The following is a 12,388-nucleotide window of genomic DNA, read 5'->3' on the forward strand; positions in this document are numbered from 1 at the left end:
ATGATAATTGCGCTGAGAATATATTCCAGATGAAAGAGTACTGAACACTATCGGGAACAGTAATGACAGATCGGGTAAAATAATGACGTTTATATAACGGATTTCTTTGGTTTAAGAATTTTTTATAATAATAGAACCTATAGGAAACTGGTACTAGAACCGGACGATGATAGAGATACAAAAAAGCTTGTCTTTGAAGCGTTAAATCTATTGAATCTGAATGCAAGTAAACAAATATTGCATAAATAAAAAAAGCCAACTTATATTACCTGTACTTTTTTCTTATGTTTAACAGTTGCAAATAAAATGGTTTAAGTAGGGGATTTGCGAACATACAGAATTAAAAAGGTCCAAGCTTCAGGGTTGAAGACAAAAAAGAGGAATCATATCTGAGAAAGATCAACAAACCAAAATCCAAAATAAAAAGGATGCAATTACAGATTAGAAAGTTAAACGATAAACTTGCAAGCACATCACAAAAAAGCAACAAATTTTCTTTCTGAAATTGCAACAGATATTTTTTACTCAAATTAAGATCTATTGAAGAAAGAGGCCGGCGTTATAAAAAATAAAAAGTTGGACATTATATTTATAGTACCATAGCCCACAGGCATACCGCCAATGGAAAAATATCCTGTGTTTACCAACAAAGAGGACCATCCAGAAATGGTTATCTCAAAGTGAGATCAAGCCAGGGTTTAATGTCAACGTGAACCAGGCCCTCAAAGCTAGATTTGAAAATAAACTGGCAAATTAAAGGATGTACTTAGTTGCATTTGATGAAATGAGCGTCAGAGAAGAAATGAATATGCTAACCAAGCGTTAGTTTTCATGGTGAAAGGCCTTAGAACTAAATGGAAACAACCTATAGGATATTTTCTGATCAAAGATTCCGGCATAAAATCTTAAGATTTTACTTGAAGAATACTTTGCTCACTTTAAACACACTGGGATAATTTACAAAGCAGTTGTGTGCCTTAATCAAGCCTTGTTTAAAAATTTCGGAATTAGCTTGAATCAACCATTTCTGAAGATAATATATTATTTTTCTATGATGTGCCTCACTTTCTCTAGAGTGTTAGGGACAACTTGCAAAAATACATATTCATCGTTGATGGGGTTCCTGTAAAGTAAGACAATGACGTAAAATTAGGAAAATTTCGTGTAGCCCACCAGTCGAAGAAAAGACATCTTTATTTACCTGATTTTTCAAAGTTAAAAGCATCCCTCGCTGCACATGTCTTCAGTAAAAGTGTTGCGAATGGAATGGAAGCTGATATCGGGATTGGAGAGTTGCCATCAGAATCAGTTTTCACAGCTGAGTTTAAAGACCGTATGATCGATTTATTTGATTGTTGCAATTGCCGACAAATAAACCATCCAAACAAATATAAGAGATAATGAGATATCGATCAGAAAATGCCAAAATATTTGAAGAAGCTCTATCTTGGCTGGAGAAATGGAAAGTTATTGAATGCCAAACCATAACATTACCTTGTATTGAGGGCTGGAAATTATATATCACCAGCATGACATCAATGTTTTACGACCTAAACTAAATTTTGGATTTTAATACCTTTTAACGAGGAGAATTTCTCAAGATTTCCTTGAAATTTTCTTTAGGTCAATTAGATTGAAGGGAGATGCTTATAGGAGTGCATCCATCAACTCTCTTCTTAAACCATCAAATGTTAACTGTGGCGATGATATGGAAGAATTCCTTCTCAACATTGACTCGTTTAAGACACCTATAATAATTCCTGATGACTACAATGAAAGCATTCCATCAAGAAATATTAATTACCCTAGCGTGTGCTTTGATGAAGATTTTAAATTTTGCAGAAGTTCACTGTAAAAACAAGGCCTAGGAAAACAAAAATACTCTCTTATATTTCCGGCTGTGTTATTTCTCGAGTTGCTAAGTGTCATGATTGTGAATTGTGTAAGAACCAAATTGTAGATAACAATCCAACTCTCAACTAGTCGAATATTCTAGCTTCATTTAAATCTTGTGGTACATCATGCAGTGGTGTGATAATTCCCACTGAAAATTTCCTGAAATACATAACGGAGATTAGTGACCAGTTTGATGTGCTTTTCCCCATGGTTATATACATGACCAAAATCAAACAGAATTACCAGAACAATTTCCAAAGATTGGTTCATAAACATAATCTGTACAATAAAAATGATAAAGCCTAGAAGGGTCAGGATTGAAAACTGCTTAAAGTTCAACATTAACTTCAAACCTTGATATTTTAGCCAAAACCAAAAATTATATTTTTAACATGTAACAATTAAAGGCCTAGAACAAAGTCAAAAGAGCTAGGATTGTGATTAGAAATTTAGAATATGCCTTTTATTTAAAATAAAAGTCTAATTTATTAATTGAATACTTATTTCCCATATGGTCGCAATAAATTTTATTTATATTACAGTTTTCAATTTTATATTCTCGTTATAAAAATCGTAAACCGCTAATATAAAAACACGAATTTTTTTCCAATTGGAGTCGTATGGCATCGCAATAGCTTTCTCCCTGACGTCGAGGGGCGCCACCGTCGGACAAAAATAGAGAGGGTATTGGGAGTTTCATATCTCTATAAGTACAGCGACTACCAGGACTCTTCTTGTTTCCCTGTAATAGTTTTGAAGATTCTACTCGCGTAACCAATTCAAACAGAAATTCGTCATCGTGTTTCTTGCTTTATCGAAACACTTATTTGCAGTCTGTTTGTTGAGTATCTAAATTTCTATTGGGTATGAAGTTTTTCTTTTATACATAAACATTTTCAGGTAAACGTTTGTTTCTTTATTCAGAAAGAATTAAAATTCAAAGAAAACGGTAAAAAATATATGGTTCACTATTTTTCTTAAATTCATTAATCGAGAAATAGGGTGTATATGTAAGTAATTATCACCACTGAGGTTAGCTTTTTTAAAGTTTGCATCGTCAGACGCGATAAATTTTTATGACAACTCCACTATTGGTCCTGAAATTCGTACCCATTGGAAACTGCCTTGACAATAAGAAGCAGGGTTCCGAAGTGGTATTTAACAGCTGGTAAAATATGGTAAATAACAATTTTAATTTTAATTTTGTATTTAACCATTTTCAGACCGCACATAAGCCTGTTGTGGCTTCGTGGTCTTTCTTGATGTCAAATAAATAAATAAATAAATATGGTATAAAATGGTGAACGTGGTAAACAATGGGAAATAATATAACAATAGTATGTGAAGAAAATCATTTAAATATATCAACTTTAGAAGATCTTAAATCTTATTTGCATTACTCTACAAGTCTGTTCCAAATTTAAATTATTTTTTAAATAATTCATGGAAATAATATATTTTCATGAATTATTAAAAAAATAATTTAAATTTGGAATATTTCCATGAATTATTAAAAAATAATTTAAATTTGGAATATTTCCATGAATTATTAAAAAATAATTTAAATTTGGAATATTTCCATGAATTATTAAAAAATAATTTAAATTTCGAATATTTCCATGAATTATTAAAAAAGTAATTTAAATTTGGAATATTTCCATGAATTATTTAAAAAATAATTTAAATTTGGAACAGACTTGTAGAGTAATGAAAATAAAATTTAATATCTTCTAAAGTTGATATATTTAAATGATTTTCTTCACATACTATTTTACAATATAAACCAATATTTACCACTTTATACATTTATTTACCAATATCTATCATTATTTATCACCTAATACCATTATTTACCATTATTAACCCTTATTTACTAGTGGTATGCACAATATTCGATAAAAGTGATATTTTTCGAACACTGCTATTAAGGTCCTTGTTTTGTTTTATTAATACGTTTCTCGTAAGAGGTACGTTTTCTTATCCTCTAAAAGGTTATAGACAGCGTGTAAATAAATTGAAGGTTAAATATGACACCATAATTTAATAATCCGTATTTATCTGAACCTTGTATATTTCAGAAAATATTTCCTGTTTATCAATATCAAATAAACGCTGGGTCGTCTTCTTACGGCCTTGTACAATTCGGTCAGGTATTCCGAATTATTTATTTTGCAATTACCATAAGTTTTTAATGTTACCCATAAGTATAAAGAATAAATGCGACTCAGTCATCTTTCTGAGATTGGCAAAATATATATACTGATGGAACAATTTTATAAAATTCATGATACGACGTAGCATAAAAAAATAATAATAGGTGTTCATTGTTAATGAAATACAACGTGCCTACACTTATTGGACCATGTCATTAAGTTAAGAATGGCATGGAAAATCTTAAAGAAACTCCACTTAACAATTAAAGCCACGTTCACACTTTGCCTTGATATAGATTCAAATAGATTCAAAACGCTTCGAAGGATTTGTCTGAACCCTGATTAATCGTTTGATACCGATTCAAATCGTTTTCTACCGCATACGTGTTAACGTAGCTTAAGATAAAAAATCTAAATTGAAAAGACTTCATGTAAATTTTAGACAAACAATAAAAAATTGAGTGAATTACAGTAAAAATTCAGAATAATTACATTTAATTTTCACCATCTGAGAAACCTAGAGCAATTTCATTTGTCTGTCAAAACCAGTGTTCACCAGTTCTTAAATTTGTCCAGACGCCCTTTAAAGCTACCAATTTCCAACTTTGCATTAATATTAGAGTGTAAAGAGTTCCACTCATTAACAATCTTATTTGGGAAAAATTGTTGTCGATTTGAAATGAAAATTACGTAATTAATTCGTGTATGCCGATCGCGTCCCTTTAACCATCGAAAATGTAGAAAAGTACTAGCAACTCACAATGTTTTTTTATCCTTTTGGGATACTTTTGTCTAAGCAATTTTATTGAAATATATATAAACCGTTAGAACCTCGATTAATTATCTAACTTAAGAACCTCGAAATACATTTCAAACATGTGAATGCCAGAGTAGTCATTGCTCTTGTAGTGCTTTTATTATTAAACGTCTCTTTTATCACATGTTACTCGTAATTTTTTCTTTCTAGATTAAGGAGGCAGATGGTTTTTAAATGTACGATTTCAGTCCATATTTGGGTCAGAAATTTATATACCGGTGCTCCAAGCGAATAAAAAGCCTACTACACCGGTGGTCTTATCATAATGCCCTACGCCAGCGTCCACAAGCCCGGAGAAGTGACAAATCCAGCATGGGTAGTAGTACCCTACTACTGATGGTCTCACCCTCACCACAAGACAAAAGGCGCAGCAATGAGGCGACCAGTTCCCACTTCGCGCACAGCTGTGAGATAGAGTGTGGATGCTATAGCAACTCCAGCCGACACCCTACCTAGGTAGGTAGAGATCTACACTCTTCAGAAATAGCTCCTAACGGGGAACGATGGTCACACAGCGGTCCACGTAAACCGGCACATCTGGTACCGGACACCCGGTGTTGCCCCAAAAGGCCGGGAAACAGGACCACTGCACCTCATACGGACACCCGCCACCCCACAGCAGGCTTCCCAATCCTCCGAGGCGTCAGTTTGCCTGGACCCTCTCCGTTAGCCTGAGCCGGAACACAGTTTCCAGCACATACCTGACCGAAGTTGGAGGTGGAGATAGGACAATTTGATCAAAGCTAACATCCCCCAGTGCGCCACCGCAAGAGCCGGACCCCAACTCCCCGGTAAAGCCACCGGTTATTGCATACTCTGACCCATTAAGGGCCACGATTTCAGTCCAGAAAAGAATCTGGAGAAATACGGATCGGTACGTCAAACAAACTGAGTAGCACATTGCTTACGTGGAAACAATCATATAGAGTTCAGCCTTTAGAGAAAATCTTCTAATGAGTTTATTCATTCTAGAGAGCGCCAATTTTAAACTTTTTGGCGGCAAAGGAATAGATACTTACTGATGGGTAGAAAAAAACAATTATAACTCTATTTTAAGCGATATTATATGTAAAAACTATACATAAGTAAAGTTCAAATCAGGAAAAATTTACCTTTTAGATAATTTAAAATTTCTACGAATCAGACTATTGGCATAAGGATCTTTTCCCTTGTAAAATGATCTTTACCCTTGTGAAAGGACCTTATACAGTCCAAGTTTATTTCTTGTGTTCTGATTTCAGCAAGTACCACCGGAGTACGATGTAAGCAAAATAACGACTTCTTTTGCCTTTTACAGCAGTTACCCTGATTCCTGGGCCACGGAAAAGACTTTTTGCGAGGAAACTTGAAACCGGGTGTTCTGGTGGAAGATTTCATCGTTGAAATCGGCAATTATCTACACCTCTATTTTTTATACTCTGAAGACGCATACGAATACGTCTACATATTCGTCTTGAAACATATCAAAGAGAATATATTACATTAATACACTGAGATAATATGTTCTGTAAAGATTAAAGAAAGTTTCTGGAAACCCCTGATTTCAGAAAACCCCTGTTTATTTTACAGATAAATCTGACTATTAGTACAACTTTCTGTAAATTTTACAAATTTATTAATATACCCAAAAAAAATAGACCCATTTCTTTAAATTCAACAGTTGTTCATATTTTTTTATTTTATACAGAAATAATTATAAATTTACCAGTTTCGTTTAGGATGGAAATCGCAAAATTTTATGGTTTTTCACTGAGAGGAACTGTTTTGGCAGCACACGATTCCTTAAGTTTCAGTTATATTTTCAGGTACTACTGCTCGTAGAGTTTAAGAAATGTATTGTAAAATGAACCGATATATCATTATCCGCAATTAATGAAAACGATCTTTTAAGTTTTCTTTGTTTCAGTGTGTCAAACAAATGTACATTGTACGGATTTTTATTATTATAGAATTCTGTATTTTTCTGTTTTGTTTTTATTGGTATTCATAAATACCATAGTCAAAATTTCAGGTTCCAACATTACATCGCTTTAGCCCTTTAGGGGCTTATCAGCACTATGTATTAACTCTGGCTGTCCTCAAAAACTACCGATATCCGCAGAACTATTATACAACTATATGTCGCCCTATATGTGAGTGGGCCATTGTCATCTATAGTGAAATTCTTCCCAACAATTGCTCGGAGTTTCGATAATTATTGAACAACTTTAATGCTCGGGAATCCTCCGTAATTAGACGTTCGGATAAATGTCATAAAGTAAAAATTCGCAGTGGACCGTTTATTTATAGGTAAACATTGTTGTATTTTAGTTCTATTGATAGCGGCAGTTTCCGAGGATAGAACCAGAATTAGATTAGGAGAAGTTATTACAGAGCTTGAAATTCTGGAAACGCAAATGCCTTACAAAAGCGTGGGGGGTAAGTTTCTTTTTCGTTGAGAATTCCACCTCTCTCAAAAGGAGAGAAGATTCTCGAGGGACGCTGGGTAACGATACCGCCATCTAACGTGAGCTAATGAAATGAAAATATCGTCTGCTATATCGTACGTGTTACAAGACTTAGATATTAAGTGTTGTTAGACATGGAAGGGTGGGACTGGGATGACACCTATTCTACTTATTAATATATTTAAAAAACTATATGCAAGTTTATTTGTTCAGTCAAGAACCGCGTTATTTAAAACATATGCTTCAATATTCTACAAAAAAATTATTTATCTTTAATGCCAAAATTCGTAAATACAAATTTACTTACTTCATAATTTAATTCTACATGATAATTAAAATTGATCAACTTTGAAATGTCACAAACTAATGTCCCAACTACCACTGATTCTGTAATGGTGGAATAACTCTTTGTTTTGATGTAAACATTGGTAAATTTGTTAGCTTTTGAATCGGTACTCTCTTTAATTTCCGGCTTAAGTAACCGATTTAAAACTTGGCGAAGGCTTATTATTCTTTGCCATTTTTTCGTTATTATTTGCCAATTTTTTATCGAAATTACATGCTACAGACTTATTTTTCGTTATAGATTTGCTAATTAAATAATAACTATTTTGAGTTTATGCATCCTATGATGATGGAAATTCATATTCCTAGATGCATCTGTCTCACTTTCTAAGCTGTTAATATCAATAATAGATCGCCAAGACGTTTCAGTGGTTATATCGGCTGCCATTTTCCCGTGTTTCTATAAATTTCCACCAAGTACCGATCTTCGTCTTACTCCCGTGATAGCGGGGGGGGGATTGCCATCCGGCCTAGTCTTCCCGTCTCTCTCTCTGGTAAGTCAAATGCGCCCACAGTGGGCTCTATGGCTCTATAATAAGCCCCTCTAATTCTGACAGTACCGGTGTACTGTTAGGATGTTTGGCTGAAATTTTGACTTGGGAAATTTTATCGAAGAATGCCCGAGTAATAAAGTTGTTTGATGAATATCAACACGTCAAGCAATAGTTGTAAAGAGTTTCACTATAAATTGCAAAGGACCGCTCACATATGGGCAATATAGTTATATATTTGTTGTTAAAATATTTAATGCTAAAATAACATCAAATTGGAATGTTACTACATCTAATTATATTTTGGCACGTAACGCTGCTTGCAGAGCGTTTCTTACGAGCAATGAAGAGTGTGAAATTAGTTATCGTTACAAAGATTAATCAATATAAATATTTCAAACAATTTTAGAAAATATTTTCTTTCGATAAATTGTTGTTTACGTGTGAGATTGGACCCAATAATACGGAATATTACAGCAACATAGTTACTCTGTGTCAAGGATTTTAAAGGTTAGATTTGTCATGTTTGCCATGTGTTGTAAAAACTACAGTTCGCCTAAGTATCATTTATGCGATATTAACAGTATAAAATCGTGAATCACAAGTTACAGAAATAGTTCTGTAAGTCTTACAGAATATAGTAAAACGTACAGTCCTACTACCAAAATTACAGACGTACAATGCTTGTAGTTAAAAGGACTTTAATGTTTCTCTATCTTCCAAAAAAACACTGTAAAAGGTTCTAACATTTTAATACTGCAAAAATTATCTGTATAAAGTACAGGTATTTCTCTCAATGTAGAAACTTCGAATGTTTGATTTAAAATTTCATATGATTATAAAGTTAAGTGCCAGCGGAAATTTATTATATATAACAGTAAGTATCAATCAAGGCCTTAAAAGTGAAACATGTTTCATCGCCCATCCTCGAAAAAGTAAAACCCAATCACGGTTCAAAGTGTACCGCGTGTATTATTGCAACTAACGACGTATAATGAAAATGAAAATAAAAATAATTAGACTAAGCTGTGATGTTTATAGTTGAAATCCGTCTTACCCGCGACCACTGAAAAAGAGCGGCGCTCGATCAAGGGATCGCTCTGAAACAGTGCTTCAAATGGCCGACGGTTCAGGTTATTCAGGTTGCCATTTCTGATATCTGAAGATCAGATCAGGTTCATCTGTTTTATCCCCCACCCAGAAATCTGATCTCAAAATGCACCTGATTCATTATCTCAAGTAACCGATTTGAAGTAATCGGTTATCATTCCGCCTGCCAGGTTCTTAAAAGTTTAGTATACATATATAATCTTGTTAAAAAATCAAACTAAACAGTAACATAAAATTCAAAAAGAATTTAATCGGGATAATTGTAAAATTTATAACTGGGGGACATCTCAAATCTAGTCACTTTCTGTCTGGCGGTAGCCAATTTAAACAATCTGATATGCATTTTGATTCGTAACAGTTGATCTGGTAATATCGGAAAGCAAATGCGGGTAATCTGATTTATCAGAACTCTTTTCTTGGCTCAGATAACGCCACTGATATCTGAGAATCAGTTGGAAGTACTTCTCTGACGTTAGATTAGAGTTCCGTTAAATATATTGTCTTACATTAATTAGGAATAAAAATTTTAAATGGTTGATGAATAAGATTGTTGAAGAATCAACAATTAAAAACATTTTTGATATACTTTCAGTCATTTACTTCTGTTCTTAGTAACAGTCGTATCTTATATATATATAAATTCTTTGGTTTGAGTCATTCGCATAAAGTATGCCCCGTTTCCTTTAAACTAGCCAAAACTAACCCCCGTAGCACTGTATTTTTATAGTTGACCCCGTACATTTGTAAAATCATGCCTATTTTGCATAGTGTGTAACTGGCGTTTTTTCTAAGAAAACGTTCTGGAAAGTTTTTATTTTTTCCTCTCTCTGCGTGAAGCGAAGCCCTGACGACTTCTTAGTTCTTTTTGCCCCCCTTACTTTGTAATTTCGGCAGTTCTAATTTTAACCTTTCGACGGACAACACGGCTCTCTCCGACTCGTCTTAAACTGCCCACTTCTAAACAGTCGCGCCATTTTGTATCTTTAATCATTTTACCATTTTTCTAATTAAAATTTAAGTTGTTATTATTTCAGTTGAGCGTCATTATTCCTTTAACGCGTAGCCACGTACTACCAAACCATTACCTTTGGATTTTCAGTACAAGATTCAGTAAAACACCTAGTGTTATCACAAAGATTATTTTAAAATTTCCATTTTAAATTAAAAATATCATTATAAAGTGTAGGTTTAGACCAGCGTCGTCCTAAATGTCATCCACTTCTACGATTAATTTTGACAGCAAATTTGCAATTTTTATCTGCGGATCAACATACTAATTTTTATCTCTGAGCTTGACTGCAAAGTTAGTTTGTGGTCGTAGTTGTGATGATTTTTAAAAAAGCAATAATCTTAGGTAATATTGATTTCCGGTAAAGCTATTTTTCCCCCCCAGTGTAATAGCTTTAGTAAGTCGTTATATGTGATTGATATATAATACTTAACTTTTTTTTCCGAAACGTCTTTTGAAAAATCAATGGGAGCCTGCAGAGGTATATGTTTCAAGCCAATTACATTTAACCAACTTCTCTCTAAGAGATATTTCTGGTTTCAGTCACGGTGCATTGACTGGGATCAGTTTTTCTGCTGATTTGGTTCAAACGGAAGATTAGTAGCCATTATAGAAGGAATAGAATACGGGTACGAATATGTTCAAAGATAATATATTAAATTTATGGAAATCGTTATTTTAAGTTTAAAATTTTAAGTTTATGTAAATTGAGTGATTTTAAATTAAAGCATAAGAAACATAAACTAGATGAACGAAAACCGAAACAAATAATTGTGATAATAACTATTTAAAAAGATCTCCAATTTCAATGTCAAAAGCACCGTTTCAGAGGTCGAGGTCATTCTGTTTTTAGTAGTTACTTTTTATGTAATAAAATTTTAATAGATTAATTTATCAAGATAAATCCTTTGAAGGCCGAGATCATCATTTTGAAGATCACCCAATCGGCGGCCCTGTCACAACGGTTTAAGGTCTAAATTCGATTTCAGTGACAACATTTTTGCTTAAGTGAATAATTTCATTGACAAAGACAGAATAGGCTCTCTGCCCTTTCGTGTAAGGTGAAATATTTCACTAGAGAATTGTGTCTATTTTCACGATGCCATCTAACAGGAAACAAAGTCCCTATCACGGGATAGGAAATTATACGGAATCCATTTTAACTTAAAATGTAAAAGCCAAATAAATTTTATGTCACGATAGCCCTGCTTGGTTTAGTAATTATTATAATTGTTTTATAAATTGATCACCAAAAAAATATAAAACCACTAAAAATAATTTCTAATGAAGCCGTATGGCAGCTAACACTAACGTTTTGTAACGGTAACGGCGTCGAAGCGTTAACACTTGGTGGTTAAAACGGCTGTACAAAATCTACATTTCATTTGACGCCGTTTGTTTTATTACCTGTACAATAACTGAATCGATATTGGAGATAAAATAAGACTTCAAGGCTTGATATCCATTTTCCGCAATGATTTAATTTAATAATGATCACGATGTGATGAGATTCAAAAACAGACTTTTATTCACATCTTGATTGAGCATGCCAGATCCTTAAAATTGAATTATCGTTCCATGGGAGAACAATTTCGATTTCAGACAACAATTATTATACGCCTGAAAATTTTTAGTAAATTTGAAGTTCTAGGAAATATTCACTTGGTTGAAATTATGATTATGAGAAATGCAAAGTTTTGAATAACGTATTGAAAAAATCTTGACCCAAAGAAATAAACTAACATTAAGCATTTTCACTTTAAACCAGCTTTCAGCCAAATTTAAAATATATCGTAATTTGTCTTTTACTCAGACTGAATTGTCTAAAATAGCGTGCTATAAAATACGCCATTGAAACTATCGTACGGTCTAAAAATTATCTCGGAATTATCGATTTATACTATAATTATCGGTGCTAATTAAAGAACTTTCTCATCTGGCTAACAGCCTTCGAGGCGCCCCCTAGCGAGTGAGGGTGAAACCTCACATCTAACATTTATTAGTAATTTGGAATGATCAAATGAAGAGTGACTGCCGGTTTGAGGTTTTGCCTTTACCTTTTATTTCGGTAGTTTCTCCCTTTCTCCTTGTGGCTTAGCAGTTTTCGTAGAAGTTCTTTT

The sequence above is a fragment of the Leiobunum rupestre genome, chromosome 11 (genome assembly GCF_980474605.1).
Source record: "Leiobunum rupestre chromosome 11, qqLeiRupe1.1.hap1, whole genome shotgun sequence".
Lineage (NCBI taxonomy): Eukaryota > Metazoa > Arthropoda > Arachnida > Opiliones > Sclerosomatidae > Leiobunum > Leiobunum rupestre.